The sequence below is a fragment of the Apis cerana genome, linkage group LG4, assembly GCF_029169275.1.
Source record: "Apis cerana isolate GH-2021 linkage group LG4, AcerK_1.0, whole genome shotgun sequence".
NCBI classification, from domain to species: domain Eukaryota; kingdom Metazoa; phylum Arthropoda; class Insecta; order Hymenoptera; family Apidae; genus Apis; species Apis cerana.
Window position 1 is genome coordinate 7,154,268 of NC_083855.1, and position 16,464 is coordinate 7,170,731.

General features: G+C 34.0%; 1 protein-coding gene and 1 long non-coding RNA gene across 4 annotated transcripts in view; one reads left to right on the forward strand and one right to left on the reverse strand.

Annotated features, from left to right (window-relative positions):
- Positions 1-3,540, reverse strand: part of LOC107995627 (uncharacterized) — a 143,771-nt gene extending 140,231 nt beyond the window's left edge. The window contains exons 1-3 of the long non-coding RNA XR_001765597.3: positions 3,292-3,540; positions 2,679-2,902; positions 1,915-2,049 (exon numbers count right to left, since the gene is read on the reverse strand). This is a non-coding gene — a long non-coding RNA (uncharacterized LOC107995627). The remainder of the gene's footprint in view (positions 1-1,914; positions 2,050-2,678; positions 2,903-3,291) is intronic.
- Positions 1-16,464, forward strand: part of LOC107995622 (mediator of RNA polymerase II transcription subunit 12) — a 464,763-nt gene that overhangs the window by 107,144 nt on the left and 341,155 nt on the right. The gene's annotated exons all lie outside the window — the stretch shown is intronic.

Here is a 16,464-nt window from a genome sequence, read left to right on the forward strand (position 1 = left end):
ATGTAATTATAATATAAAATTTTAACTTATGAAAACAATTTACAGAAGAAATTTGAAATAATCTGCATCGATATTCTATGCAATAATAAAGTTCGTAAAAAGAAAAAATTCGATCTTTAACGAAGAAAAAAATACTTCAAATAAATTAGAATTACGAAAGCTTAAGTCTGTTCGTCATCTGTTATTAATAAAGTTAGATAGACGAAGAAACAGAGAGAGCGGAGAAATAAGAGTGAAGGCATTTATTTGGAATTAATAGTCTTTCCCGATCAATGAAAATCGATCTTTCGTTTTCGAGAAATCGACTAGGTTGGGCAAGCGTTTACTTGAAATTCAAATCGCACCTACTACAAGAAAGTAATAAAGGAGCGCTTTCATCATCATCCTAGACGTCTGTGCCCAGCAAAAGAGCACTTAATACTACCACCAAGCCTCGCTATCATCGCGCCTCCTTCAGCCACCACCGACAGCTTCTGTGTTTTCTTTTAACTTTTATATAAGCACTGTCCTCCTCTTCTTCTTCCTTCTTTTCTTACTTCTTCTTCATGCTCCTACCCCTTTTTCAACTCTCTAAGTCTTCTCTTTGTTCCCATATTCTACTTCTTTCCTCCGCTTTCTTTGTTTCCAGTGCAACTCCTCATTGTCCTCTTTTCTTGTAAACACTTCTATTTTTCTTCAGTCATTCTCTCTCTCTCTCTCTCTCTCTCTCTCTCTCTCTCTCTCTCTCTCTCTCTCTCTCTCTCTCTCTCTCTCTCCCATTCTGTAAATTCCTTCATATTTTTAAAGCGTTCGATCCAGATGGATCTTTCTTATATTTCTCTTCACATAGGATTCTATTTTCTAACGGTATGTTTCTTCCTTTCCTTATTCATTTTCTTTTTAATCCATTCTTAATTTAAATTACTTATTGTTCTAATAATTCCGAGATTACGAGCTTCTTTCCTTTTTTTTTCATTTTACTTGCCTTTTTCTTCAAATCTCATCACAACTCAGATTTTATTTCATCTCGCTTCCTTGTTTTTAATTATTCGACCCAGAATAGATTTTAATTTATTTGCATCGTATGAGAAGGTAATGACAAGCCAGAAGATGATAATTCGAGCTAATACCAATTCAAATTGCTATCCCTCGACTATTTTCTACTTCGTTATCGAAATAATACGTACAATATGTATCAAATTGCATATTATCATTTCATTAAATAAAGTATGCAATAATTTCATGATTAATTACGTTGCATATTGTAACAGATATTATAATGAATTACTTCGCATATTGCAATAGACGATCGATATGAATTTTAATTATTAATGATTTAAAATTTCCAATTATTAAAAATATTTCATTATCATATATTTAGTATTTAATTATAAATAATAATAATACATAAATATTGAATTCTTTTTAAGAAATATTTTCAAATTCTATTATTTTTACACTATGATATATAATATAATAAATATTATCTATATTAATATTCATAAAGCTATTTAATAAATTATTTTTCAAAGTTACACTTCACGTATATTATTGAATGCACGTTGAAGTGTAAAATAAGTTAGCAAATATATAACTATTAAAACAAATACATTTATATTGAAATTATTTAAAAAAATGATAAAAATAATTTCAATTTTCTATCAAGCTTCTTCCATCAAATAAAATAACTTTTATATGAAAAATTTCATTACATTTTCAATAATAGAACAACAATTGTAGAATAACAGTTAAATATGTATTATATATTAGACATATAATACAATTGAATATAAATATATATTATTTGTTTAATGAAGAATTATTTCTACTGTGATATAACAAGGAAACTTTTTCTGATAATACTCTCTTAATCTCATAATACTACAATGCTTTATGAACACTAATTTTTAAATTAATACTTTGAAAGAACAGTACCTTAAAAGGCAGAATACGCAGCATGGTTTCACTTTAAACGATGTTGGTTGAAAAAGTGCAAAGTGAAGTAATTGCAGCCTTCTGAAGTTTATAGTGGTTGGCAACACACGCTGGGGACACACGGTTCCATCTTTCCTGTAAATAAGAGCACACGCGAGTCACTTGGTTGCAATAGTTGAAGACGTAGGAGTCAAGAGACCAAAGCTTAAATCGAGTTTGCTCTCCGTATCGAATTTCGTAGAAAGTGCACTCCCCGGTGTGTTGCTTGCCATCGAAAGACTTACTAAGACAATATCACCTCGACTGGCAATCCCATAGAATGTATCGTTTAAATTTATTTCAAACTAACTAGTACTAACTAGTAGGAATACTATGAAATTCTATCTAAAATGAATTTTACAGACGAAGATCAAATTAAGGTAAACGAATTTCTTTCGAATATTCTTTAGATACTATTTATATGAAAATTAGAATTTCTACAAATATTTTTATTTTGATACGATACATGTAATTCTTATTATTAGATATTAAAATAATTTCTTTATATTTTAAAATATATAACTTCAAGATTAAAACGACGTTTTTAAAATTTAATTTACCTGAAAGTTCTTTTCGATACTATTATATCGTTTCGATTTTGCCATTCTTAATAATTATATACTAATTTCAATATTCTTTTAATATGTATTCTATACTAATATTCTATTTCTTCCATTTAGTTGAGAATATGCATACGAAATTCTCTCAAACTTGAAGACACATACCTAATTTAGTTCCAACTTCTTGTTCTTGATTTTAATTAGTTTCCAACAATTAGATGAAGTTTGCCCGTTAATCGATCATTGAAGTTGGTCATAGTTTTATCCAGTATTAATATTCATAGGATTGTGGGAGTTGTTGCCATCTTCAGAGAAAGGGTGAAATCGATTCTGTTCCAACGGTCGTTGCTTTAGCAGAAAACTTCTATACCGACCATTGAATTGCACTTCTGCAGTTAAAGAAGAGAATAATCTTATAACTCAGTTATAATGCAGGTTAGTATCATGGGATGCAAGAATATCATGTTCTGTTATCTATTATATATATAAAAGTATTTGATTTTATCGTTATCTTTTGAAAATTGAATATATATAACATAATATATTTATTATTATAAAAAACATTTCATAATTATTTTTCATTTGTATCTGTATCCCATCACATGTAAAAAAATTTGATACAAATTATGTACTCGTGTAAGTGAAAATACTAAAGTTACATATTTATTATCTATTCTAAGATCTATTATGCACATATATTTGAATTTTTTACTAAAGTCACTCTACCTTGACAATTCTAGATTGATAAATTCATTTTCATTATTTCTAATATACTTACTATACGTTTATCCTTGACAGTCTTATTGCGACGTAACGTAGAATAAATTTACGTAAAATAATTTTTATATATGAAAATAGAACAGGTAATATATATTACAAATGATTACACTTTTCAAATTTAAACACATTAAAACTTTATCACTGCTCTATGTTTCACAAATTTATTATATTCATTAAAAAATAAATGCTTGCACATTCGACGAGGACACTTTACTACTCACGCCATATTAAAACATCGATATTTATCGATAAATGAATTGCAAGTTATCGATATATATTACTAGAAATTTTGGAATCTCATAAAATTACATAATAAAAATATTTAAAAATCAAAACAAAATTTCTTATTATTAATTAAAAAAGATTAACATAATAGCAAAATAAAAAATAATATAAATATTATTTTTTAACTTCGATATATTTATTCGATATTCTTTCGAGTAACTGTTATATAGTTACCACAACTTGTCGTCTGATGGCGCAAATGTCTAGTTCGTAACAGTATGGCGGGTCGACAATAGTGTTACAGATAAATTATTTCGAAAAGTGAAAATTATTAGAAAATAAAGTATTGGATTCTTGAGATTCTCGAATAATTGAAGACACGAGAGGAAGGAATGTACGGCGCGTATATAATAGACATGCGTGAATTGTATACGCGCTTGAGTAGGGATAGCGTGGCGCGTGGGGCGCGCCGGCTTACGATTGTCACTTGTCAGTCTACCGCGAGCGCTCTTATGGAGTAGATCGTGTGTGTCGCGTTTCGGTTTTATTCGGTTTTTCTCGTTTATTCGAAGCCGTGAGTGAGTGAACGGTGTAAATAAACATTAATGTCATCGCCGAGGGGCATTTTGGAAGACGCGTTACCGCGTCTCTTCGCGGTTTTTACATCGAAACGCCGATTCATTTACAATTTTAAAAACGTAGTTTGATTTCTAAATTCAACGCCATTCCCGCGTTTTTGAATTCGTAGCTGCGTCGATAAACGTATCGAGTGCACATTCGTTACTTTTTCTTGTGCTTTGTGAAAAGTCGTGTTATTGTTTCGTGAAACATTAGTTATTATTGTGTATTTTGAGTGTCCATTGGATTACCACGAAGCGTGGCGTTGCTTCTACGATTCCGGAACAGGAGGAAACGTCAAGTGAGTCAATGATATTTTATTCGTTTGCATGTAATTACAAGACACGTCCAACGTTTCTTGCTACGAACGAGGTAGTTAGAAACGTAGACAAGTGTTTCCGTTTCGTTTAATATGTCACGTCGAGATATAAAAACGAGGAAAAAACATAAACATATTTTGCTAAGCTGAATCTTCCGATAAATATTGTTGAAAGTTAGATAAAAGAACAGGTGTTCCTTTCTCGTCTTGGTTAAATCGCAATTTACATGGACACATGTAGAAACGTTGGACTTGTATTGTATAAAATATATCGCGACCGTGGGACGAGTGACAAATTATATTTTGAGTGAAATACATACACACACACACACACACACACATATTAACAATTTTCGTTGTCAAATATGCAATCTGAATTTTGACACGTTCTAAATTTAAATATTGATACGAATTCATAAATAAAATTATTTCGATTCGATAAAATCAGTCGATCGGTATTCTATTTTCAATCGAATCTTCAATAGGTTTAATTATATTTATTGGTGAGCTGCGGCGGCCATATTTAGTTAAATAAGCGCGCGCAATTATAATTAGAACGTTTTAGAATTCTAATGGTTCTTGATTTTCCAATTTTACAAATAATATTTCATGGCATTTAACGAGTATTTCTTTAAATTCATTAACTAAATTGCTTGAATAAAATTTCGATGAAAATGAAATAACATAACAGAATACATGAATGTCTTGAAATTATTTATTTTATAAATTTTTTTTTTGAATTTATACCGTTTGTACGAATATCAACGCGTAAGAATTCTACGAAATTTTAATTCACTTAAAATGATTTATGTTATTTATGCACGATACGATTTTTACTTTTATTTTCTCTGTACGTGCAAAATTCCAATCCTAATAAAATCATAAATCCATTAGAAAAATATTTTAAACGATTTAAAATCACTTGTATCGTATGTTACAATTTTAACATTATAAATCGCGGTTCAATTAACAATTCTGAAAATTATAAATTGAACCAAAATTCTATATAAATTATAATTAATTATTATCTGTTATGTTGAGAAATATTTCATTGAAAGAAAAATTCAATTTTTTTAGTATCTTTTATTCTTAAAAATAATTCCCAAAAAGTTTTATACAACAATATATGTACTCGGTAGAACAATTTGAAAAAATAAAAAATCAATATTGAAATTGCAATAGAATTTAATACATCCAGAAATATATTTTTCATCGGGAAATTTGAATCTTTCGTACTATCACGAATAAAATTTGAAGCTGAATAGTTTTCTACCTACGCGACCGATCATTATTGAAGCATTTATGATACACAGACGAGGGGATTCGTATTTTTTATTGTCTATAAATCATGCGAGGCAACGTGGGTTGTCGTTCGTCCCACGGTCAAGACGTGATACTCACGTCTCGATACATAATCGAGACTCCAGGACATCGAATCGGCGATCTTCGAGACAGCGTCGCGGCGGCAAATTCGAAAAAATTAAAAAAAAGACAAATATAGAGAAATAGTCGTCGATCTATCGGAGTTACGGATGGTCAAACGTTCGTTGATGCGAATCAACATCGCGTCGCTCCAATTACTTCAATTATAGTACCGTCACGCTGATTCGAGCGTACAATGAATTTTTTAATGGTCATTGTTTTCGATTGGTCTTGCATGGAACAAGATTGGAAATTCGCAATTAATAATCGCCGTTTTCCTTCCATTATTTTTCCACGCTTGTCTTCCTCCTAACAGTTGATCATAGAATTCATTGGCCTTGTATCATTGACATTAACTCGTTATCAACTACAAATCGTTTCGTTATAATAGATAATCATTTTCGAAATTATCTGTAATTCGAGTTACCTATATAATTTTCTTGCAATTGCAAAAATAATTTAAATTTTAAAATTAAACTCTCTTATCTTTCTATCGATCAATACCAACGTTTAATACTTCAAAAAAAAAAATTATTTCAACATCAATAAATTCGTTAATATTAAATTCTCTGTATTCCCATCCAAAACTTCAGCTCTCGAGAAAAGAGAAACGTATAAAAACAAAACCAATCAATAACACTCGCTTCGAAACAATTGCAAATTTGAAAATTTACATTATTCATCGCGCATCCCCCACGAAGTAACACGATTTCCCACCACAATCCACCGATTCGAAATCCTCCCATTCCTGAATATCAATGTCGGCCAATTAGCATTCGAAAAGTCTCGCCGCAGCCTCGAATCGGCGTGTCGGTATCGTTTCTCGCTTTCAAGTTCACCGCCTCGCCTCTCGTTCGATGTATATCCGATCACCGCCGAGTCTCGAGGATGGATTTTTCTAACCCAGTTTCCTTGGCGAACGTGGCCGTAGATATCGACGCGAATTGCACACCTGTTGTTCGAGTTTCGTGCATCGTGTCGACACGGTCCCGTGCGGACGATGCACGAAATTGTGCCGTGCATTGCCATGCACGTGGGCCGGTTACGCGTCCACGGCCCTTCTTGATATTCCTGTTGCGCGACCCGAACGAAGGAGAGACGGAATTCACCGCGAAACGAGCGTAGCTATATGACCCAAATACAAGTAAATGAGAACGACCGTGACGATATAACTTGATTCGAGCGATGCAACGATGGAATTATTGAAATTTTCGAGCAATTAGGGACAATTCGAGCAAATTGTGCCGGATAATGGTGGCGGACGGGATGGAAAGGATTGGAGTTTTTACGCTGTGATTGGTGCCAGGTAAATTGAAGTAGATTTGATCGATTTGATCCTGAATCGATTGTTGATTAATGATGAACATTTTAATTGATCGATGTAATGATGAATAACGCGTGCTTTAGTCGATTTAAACATATATAAAATTATGCATAGGAATTAAAGAATTAAGTTTGACGAGTTGTTTGGCAAAAATCGAAATTCAAATCAAAATTTTATAAAGCGTTTTCATGGAAATAATTTAATTTAACATTATACGAAAAGTTTTTGAAAATTGGGCGGAACTGTTTTCGTTGTATAGCGATGTAATTACGAACTTGCCATTTCGTTTGAATAGCTGTTGATTGCGCTATTTCGCTAATTTAACAGGGGACAGGGGTGGGGGAGGGGAATGTAATAACAGTTTCGAGTTCTAATTAATACAAGATCATCCATATTTTATACAGAGTTTAACATTTGAATCATTTTCTCGAATAAAATTTCGAATAACAAATTTCATGGATAAACCGATGTTTAATAGTCCGTTTTATTTGATTGAAAATACTCGAGTAATCATTAGTGGAACAATCGATTAAAAAAATGGTAAAGATAAAAATTATTCGCGTTCGTTAAGGGACAATGTCTTCGCCGATGCATTGTAATTCGTATAATTGGGAAACGTAGCGATCATTACGTCCAATGATTTCGTTCCATTGTTGCAAACCCGATACGGTTAATTAAAGGGCGAGGGAAGCTTTTATTGTTACGCAGAGGCACTTGGAGTTCATTAAAATCTGAAATTGGTTCATCATTAAACGCGTTTAAAAAAAAGTTCATTAGTTCGTCAGTCATATTTTCGTTGGATTCATTATTTTTATAATTTCTGCAGGAAAAAAGAGAAACGTGAAATTTCTTTTTACGCAGTATCTCGTATCGCATTGAAAATGTTATCCAATTGTCTCGTATGCTGAAATATTTGGGTCGTAATATGCATTTTAACAATGGAATGTAACGTGTATAGAATATTATTTGTTGTTAGAACAAAAATTCTGCCTCTTCTCGTGTATTACAAAATTGCAGTCACGTTTGCCAAGGAATATTTTTACGTTGTACATAATTTGTACGATTCCCTATTACGTGGCGTAGATAAGTACATAAAAATGATACAGAAGAGAATGATAAATAAAGATTAAAGTTTTGTTTTTACAACTTATATCTTTATTTACGTTACGTATTTGACGAAACATTGACTTCTCGTAGAAGATAAGTTTTATTTCGATTTTAATTTTAAGAACCTCTGTGCGAATGTCGATAGACGTGTTACGTTAAATGTTAAATTATAGTATGGTAAAAATATATTTATTTTTGATGAAATAGCACGAATAAAAGTGAATTTAATTATTCCATTATAATTATAATTAACTTGTATTAGGTATTTCATTATTTTGTCGTCGTATATTTATAATTTCGGAAACGTGTCCGTATTATCACAGTATAATCTACGATTATTCTGTCTGTAATAATTGCGCAATAATGATAACACGATGGATACAATTTCTGACGACGAAATTAATAAATTTTCATTCAAAATGAAAAGATCAATCATTCTGGATGAATATTAAATTGGATACAAATTTACATTGCATATAAATGTTCAACTCGTTGGTTTTTAAATTAGAATCACAACCGAGCGTTCGCCAGAACGAAATTATTTATACAGTTCTTATGAAAACTCATAAACCACTATAATCATCCTCATCTAATCTGAAAATCTCTTAGGCGATATAATTACTCTGGTAATCAAATTATAATTTCAAATCTTGTTTATATTCTTAGTATATATATATACAGGATGTCCTGTAGCAAATGAGATATATTATTTCAAAGGTTGATTCATCAAAAATATGAATATTTCAAGTAAAATGTTTGTCTAATAATAATATCTACTCACGACATCATCAAACAAAGCGTACACTACCGTTCAAAAGTTTAGAAACAATCATATTTCCTCCACGAAATAAAGAAGCTTCTATAAATAATTTCGAACGTTCACTTGTACGCTTTATACAAGAGGAATCAATAAATAAATTATTTATTAAAAATTTGTTTAAAGAGACGAAGAAATAATCATTTCTCCCTAATTCCAACGACAATGTACGCGAATACTTGTTCATTTTTCTCAACTATCTCTCTCTCTCTCTCTGTTTACACGACATCCTGTATTCATTTCAGCCGCGAGAAAGTAACCCAAATGTACACTAATAATTCACCGTACTTATTATCCATGCTTCAGACACGACGTTACATCAGAAAATAAACGACGACCGGAAAATACATTTAACGCGAGTTGTACGTAAACTATAGAGATCGCGAAAGATATCTACGATCTGTGAAAGAGATGAGCCGAGTGATACGCATATCGCACGTTCACGCATTCTAAACGCTACGAGGCACACGCGTGCGCGGCCGAGTCACGGACATCCGGGTGCACGCGGATATCCGTGCACGGAAAGCGTAATTAATAATTTCGGTCTGACCCCTCCGCTACGGTGGTTCGAGGCCCACCCCGCGCCTTTCCCTCCTCCCTTTCTTTCTCCTCGCCCCTGCCAGTCTGCGTATTTCGAACAATACGGCGCCAAGGTGTCTTTTCCACTTACCTGGGGAGATCTATTGTACGCAACTTACGCCCATTCACGTAATACGTGGGGTTGAAAATTAGATAACCCGCTCCGCGACCCACAGCTGCTCGGATCTCTCTTTCGAAACTGGTCCCCCCTGGCTCCGCGTATAGCTCCCGTCAAATTGGTATTGTATTCGCAGGAATTTTTGGGATAGGGGAAAGGGATACGATTTAATTTATTATATGCGCATTTTAAGTGTATTTTTCCGAACGTGCAACATTTTGTGCGAATAATAAATTTGAACCTCTTGAGAAATTAGTTTTTTAATTAGGCGATGATTTTACGTGTAAAAAAAAAAGAAATAAAAAGACGAAGATATCGATAGAAATATTGAGCGGAGAAGAATATAGCGGTTTTTAATTTTTCCGATCACGTAATTTTATTTACTTAGCACATGGATTTATAACGACAATAACGACCATTCATCAGTTTATCGGCTAGTCTCTTATAATTTCGAGAAGATCGAAGTTTTAGAATTCCGTGAAAGGCAGACGCGAACCGTGAACTAAATCGAAGCATCGTCGATATATAAAAGAAAAATCAAATGAATGCAGTATCGAGCGCTGGCTCTAGCATTCGAGGTCGTCCCGTTATTGTTTTTATTCCCGGTACAAACGTGACAGACGTGTGCACTCGAATTTACCTGGGCACAGCAAACGTCGATGCCGGCTTCGTGCACGGGGAACTGGTCAGTGGAAAGGGGGTTAAAAATTAGTTAAGCCGCCCTCCCGATACCCCGCGCCAATACCCACGAGGCCGGGTCCGCTCGTTTCGAACGATAGTGAGAGCAACGAACTGCGCGCGAACCTGTTCAAACGTATAAAAACAATTTTCCAAAATTTGTTGTTTCACTTTCGAGTGAAATGAAAAAATCGAAGCATGAAACGTTTATCACGCCACGATATATACGTTGTATTGTAAATAAAGCGCGGTTTCTTATTTATTTATTTGGGAATAGATATGATATTTTTAATCATGTCACTCGTTTCTTAATGTAATATTCTCAAAAATATTACGCACAAAGTATCTTTGTACCTTATCAACGATCTCGAAAGCGAGAGTAAACTTCTCTCGCCCTTATTTTCTTCATATCAGCACGTTGCAATCGCCAAAGTTGCAACAAAGGCGCCGTTTTTCGTATCTGCTGTTTACTCCTCGCCATTTTTCCCCTCGTATCGCCCTTATGTTATGCGACACACGTTTCACGTGTCACGCTACTGATTAACCTGGCATATCGAGATTAGGCGTACCGTACCGGTCTGACCGGATGGCAATTCGCCCTAAGCATCGCGATAACAACGAGGTACGATGTCACAATTGCTCTCTCTTCCCCCCCGTACTTTTCCCCGTTCGTTATTTAACTGTTTCCGGTTTATTCGAAATCCCTCGAAAGCGAGATGGAGCGGAAACCAGGGCCTGGCCCTGAAATTTGCATCCCGTTCTCGCGATGGAAGCGAAAATTTTCTGGAATACGAAGCTCCGTAGATACACGCTCCGTCAACAGGTTTAATATTTGTTTGCGCTCCCTGTACGCAAGTAGGCTAAATATTTGCGAGCCCTGCTCTGTGTGCTTTGCACGGTCAGCCTACGAACCACTGCGTGCTCGCTTTCGCGTTTCCTTTATTATATTTAATTTTGTGGACGTGGGCTAAATATAGGGAACAGCCTGCTTTCAACCTGTGGCCTGTTATAAATTGTTTCTTCTTTTTTCAATCCTTTTTAAAAATTCCTCCTTTTAAAAAAAAGAAATGTTGCCTCGCTAGCGTTATCGTTGCTTATTCCCGTGGAAATTAGAGATTACAAATTTAATTACTCGGGAAAAATTTTTATGTTAAATTTCAGCAGAAAGTTGTAATCCATTTTGCTGTCCAGTTTTTAGACGAGTGTAAATGGAACGAGATAACGAGATTGTATTAAATATCAAATTTTATTACAAAATACTGCAATTTTGTTTTAATTTTTATTGGATATTCTGTTTTCAATGGTAGCGATATCGAAGTGAATTCGAAATTTATCTCCAAGACTGTAATGTGTAATTAAAATTATTCAAATTATTGTTCCCAATTACGATAATTCGATAATTGAAATGCACGAACGAGTATAGCAAAGTATTTCCATTCATACGGCGATAGACAAAGAGGGTTGCATAAATGCACAGTTCCAGTCGGTTCATAGAAGACGACCTTAATAATCGAGGCTATCTATGAATACCTCGCGTATATGCGCAAGAGATCAAGGTCGATTTCATTGCCGATCGAACAGCCCGATCATTAAGCCCGAGATCCTTTTTTAATGGGCGCTCCAGCATCGTTACGTTCATCAGTCAAGCTTTGATTTACGTAATGCCCGTTTACATTAACTCTTTGCACTTGTTCGATCCGTTCATTGCATTTTTATCTTCCAATTCATCGGCAGGAACGATCAGTCGAACGTTCATTGCTACCATTATGCCGATATCGTTTCGTTTCTAGTTCCAATTAGGAAATTTACTCTCTTTCTTATCTTTGCTACCTTCTGTTTTCAATTTCCAAAAGCAAAATCTTACGAAATTATTATTTTCAATTTTATCTTTACTTTTTTTTTAATCACAAAATAAATACTCGTTTCCAGACTCGATTATTTCATGCCTGTAGTATAAATAAAACTTATTGTTAGGTTGTGAATATTCATGCAAATTTTTCTTCCTTCAAACATAGTTCTTCAACAAGTAAAATAGTGGAATTTAAATGAAAATTTATAACGAATCTTCTTTTTTATCACGGGTATTCTTGTTATAAACATTCGCAGAGTTATTTATAAAAGTTTCGCTCCAAACAAATGGGATCCTCAATCGCGTTAAAAATATTATTCGCACACTGCATTATTTGCAACTGAATACAGGATCAAAATATATTTGCCAAAGATAAATAATGTTTTAAAAATATTTATTCTCGCTTTGTCTCGTTTCAAATTATTTTTCTCGAAGATGAAATCACTCGAAATAAAAATGACGAGGAAAAATTCTTTTCTTCTGTTCTTTTTTTTTTTTTTTTTTTTTTAATATTTCACGCGGTATTAATTCGTCACTATCATCGATCTGAGACCTCGCAGAGGCCTACCATTCGTTGAACCAGTGGACCAGCCGACCTAACCGGTGGTACAGCTCGGGCAAAAAGTAAAACGCGATCACAATCCGCTCGTAAATCTTCCGATGAACAATAAAATTATTTGTACAAAAGTAATGGTATCCGTTATTATTCCACGTTTTATATTCGTTCCTTTAATGAATCCGAGTGACTATACATTACACGAAGGAGACGTAGCTAATTGCTTTTTTTATAACGTGTTTGTACATTCGAAAAGGAGAATTTTAATTGGATTACAAATTAATTCGTTTCGTTGGTAATGTCGTTTGATTATACACGTTTCATTTATCCCGCAGAAATGAAATTTCGCTTTAGCGGAGATGATCTCGTACAGGAAATTGTTTATCCGTGCGTGTTTGAAATCATGGATTGTTTCTCTTTAATCTATCAAGGCCGTTCCAATTACGTTAATTTCATCATTGAGCATACCGTGGGAATTCTAACGATGTAGATTCCGCGTAATGAACATTATCTTATTACGAGATTTACATAGTACGTGTAACAGATATACCGTATGTCGTTCTGATGTCGTTTCTTTCAGACATAAAACATAATGAATCAATGAAACGTATTACCAATCGTATTATACCGGTCGTTCTACTGATGCAGCGTAACGTGTTTGCTTTTAAATAAAAGCGTTTCTCAATTATCTCAATTACATTACGCATAAGTTTACAGAGGATAATTATGGTGTAATGGTAGATGAATCAATTAATTGTTAACTCGCACAGATACATTGACAAAACTTAAAATTTATAAGTAATTACTACCAATGAAGGAGATACACATATCTATACATAGAAAAGAAAATTCTTTTCATTACAAATTTCATACGATCGTGCATGCAATAAATTGGATGTTGAATTTAATTAAAAAGATTCAATGGATATTCGAATAACAATTATCGATAGGACAAGCATTACGATTTTTTCTATTCCAACGAAGATAAAAATTTCTCAAAATTATATTCTTTCTTTGACGATCCTTTTAATAAATATACCTCTTTTACTCCAACATTTACGAATAAGAATCCACGTATCGCGAAAGTATTAAGTTTCCAAAAAAAAAAAAAAAAAATTCGTCTCTCGACTAGGAGGGTATCTTCGTTATTATTAAGCCGCCTCAAGTAAATTTTAGCAGGGCCACTGCGTGTTCCGTGTCCAGGTATACACAATGGCGCTCCAGTTTCGATTAGTTTCCAGTTGAATGATGACTACGTGTGCGATCGTGGCGCGTGTTTGCACGCGTTCAGAGTCTTGTTTCATTACATCTGCGACAGCGTTACTACCGACCCATATAACGTGGCTGCTCGTTGCGTAACGAGTTAATACGTGTATTGTGCGAGCAAACAAAAAAAAAAGAAAAGGAAAAAAAGAAAGAAGGAAAGAAAGAAGAATGAAACACACACGTGTCCGAGCTATTGACGTGTATAGTCGTGCGCGATAACGTAAACGAGGATATACGTCAAAATACAAAGAGACGTTTCTACTTGACCAGTGTGCGTGTATATATACATACATATATATATATATATAACAGGTTTGAAATACTTAGATGAAATGAAAACGAGGTGACGAAAATCTTGGGGCGCGAGAAAAATATTTTAACACGTGGATAATTGGCCTTGTAGGTTGAATGAACAATGCTCGATAAAAACAAAGGATTAATTTTTAACGTGGATGATACTCGAATAAAGAGAAGAATAGTGAAATGGATTAAGAAAAAAAAAAATTAATATTTTTAAGATTGGAAAGGGTCGTTTTGTCAGAAATTTTTTTAAAGTCTGAGAGATGTCAAACAGTGTTTAAAATTGAAGGGAGAATGTGAAAATGTTCTTGATATCAGCAAGCATGTTTCACATGACAAAGCGTGTTTCAAGCACACTGGTTTTTGCACGAATGTCAAATGGAGAAATCTGCAACTTTCACGTTTTTTTTCTGACACTAGAGGTAATTTAACTTAAATTATACTATCGTATAAAATTCATGGGGGAAGCAAAAAATATTCAATAATACAAATTAGATTTGTGAGAACGATTGCATTTCATCATATTATCAAAAAACGCTCTCTAGAAAAATCCAAATCATTTCCATTCGAATCAATTGGTGGGAGATAATCAGATGGCAAGTGGATTAACTCGTTGATCCACACTTTCCTTTAACGAAACTGAACAACTGTTAATAAACAGCCGTGTTCGAGGGGAATAAAAGAGGCGAGGGACAGGATCGAAGAGTTCCTAAACGACTGTTAATGCAACGTTAGGGCCGTAAGATCGCGAGGGAGAAAAAGAAACTCTAAACGCATCAACGCCTGGCATTATTCCACGCTTTGAACATGGCCGTCGAGCCGACGAGCATAAAAGCTGCCCGTAAACACCAGTCCACAATGAGGGACCTCCTCTACGGTGTATAATACCGGTTGATGTTGAAACGGTGTGCATCGTTCACAGTTTAACCGGGATGAAGGTAGAACAGGCTCTGTGAGAATCGCGAGACGACTCACAAGACCGGCAAAGATCCTCCCCAGTTTGCCAGTCGTTAAGCGGTCGCTGACTTTTTCCTTAAAAAGGAGCCTGACCAGGCGGTTTCCACGTCTCTCTGATTGCATTCAGGTTGATCGCAATGCTACCACTCAAATTACGCGTATTACGATTTCCCGTTCGCGGGCAAAACAGAGATTTCCTCGAGGAATTATCGCGTATTTGCTTTAATGATTGTCTGCTGACGGTGATTCATTTCATTATTTTGTATAATTTTCTCGATTTGACGATCGCGTTAGTGAATGTAGATTTGTGGGATTTGGTGTGAATATAATATTTTTCTTTGAGAGATTATTATTATTTTTTTTTTCGAGTAATAATGGAAAGATGAAAGTAGCTATTTTTTTGGTAAAAGAAATTTTCTTTTTTCTCTTCTAAAGAATAAAGATTTATTTTTCATCAATAGGTTTTGCGATTTCTTGCTCTATTTCTATGTAAATATGTAATCAGGAAGAAAAGATTAGATTGGCATTGATACGTTCTATTGACAAGCAAGGTTTAATCGGGATGGTTGCTGACAAATGGACCAAAGGCAAAGAACGAAAAGAAAAGCAAGAATCTAGGCAATTACTGCGCTAGTCAGGTCAGACCTCGGTCCTTTGTTTTACGACGTCGATGCTTTTCTCTCTTTCTCTTCCCATTTTCCTTCTGACCTACAAAATTCCAGCTCGTTTCCCTCTCACGTTCACAGACTTGTTCTCGATTTTGCTTCTCCTTCTTTACCTGGGGTTCGTTAAAAACGAGAATTTTGCCTCGACATGTTCACAAAAAAATTTAATCTGATCTCCTTGTTAAATTCATTATACTGTCGACGAAACGATCTCGAAAAATTTAACTTCTATTTTCAAAATACTTAACATAATAATTTTTGGACATATTTAAATTTCATTTTTATGCGACAAAGAACAAAATATCGATGTAATCCTCTCGTTACGCTGATTTTTATACCATCCCAACATTAATTTTAAAGAAGATCGAGAA